This window comes from Anopheles aquasalis, chromosome 3, assembly GCF_943734665.1.
Source record: "Anopheles aquasalis chromosome 3, idAnoAquaMG_Q_19, whole genome shotgun sequence".
Lineage (NCBI taxonomy): Eukaryota > Metazoa > Arthropoda > Insecta > Diptera > Culicidae > Anopheles > Anopheles aquasalis.
Genome location: NC_064878.1, coordinates 16,391,533 through 16,392,094, shown reverse-complemented (window position 1 = coordinate 16,392,094; position 562 = coordinate 16,391,533). Strand labels below are relative to the sequence as shown.

The 562-nt window shown below is 33.6% G+C and overlaps 1 non-coding gene across 1 annotated transcript; it reads right to left on the bottom strand.

Annotated features, from left to right (window-relative positions):
* Nucleotides 1-261: 261 nt before the first annotated feature.
* Nucleotides 262-333, bottom strand: Trnad-guc (transfer RNA aspartic acid (anticodon GUC)). The gene has a single exon. It is a non-coding gene; the product is annotated as a tRNA-Asp (tRNA).
* Nucleotides 334-562: the final 229 nt, after the last annotated feature.

Sequence of the window (562 nt, the reverse complement as noted above, 5' to 3'; positions counted from 1 at the left end):
TTAAAACCTGTAACGTTACTATAAATTATGTAACGAATGAGTACCTGTAGGGAAATTAGCTATTAAATCACACTGTCATTAGAATATAATCTAAATTATTGAATATAATGTAAGTTATTGAGTAGTATTAAAATTAAGCATATTTTAGCGTATATCTTTGTTTTCATCTAATGTTCATACTAGAAATTTATTGATACTAACTAGGAATGGAAACTATTTCAGATTAAATGCAACAAAGTAAAACAAAAAAAGCATTCTCTTCTCCCCGACGGGGAATCGAACCCCGGTCTCCCGCGTGACAGGCGGGGATACTGACCACTATACTATCGAGGAGTTGTGATGGAGCAGGCTCCATTGCACAACTGGTCAACGTGAACCTCCAAATTGATTTTAATTTCTTCTTGTCTTAATTAAGAAACAAGTTTGAAACTCAAGATCAAGATCATCGAACAGAATAACTTTTCAGTAGCAGCATATCTCGCGATATCAACAACAAAACTCTCGTGTGCTTCAATTTAGTTATAGTTCGCATACTTTTCTGTAAAGAAAAGACTTAACTTAA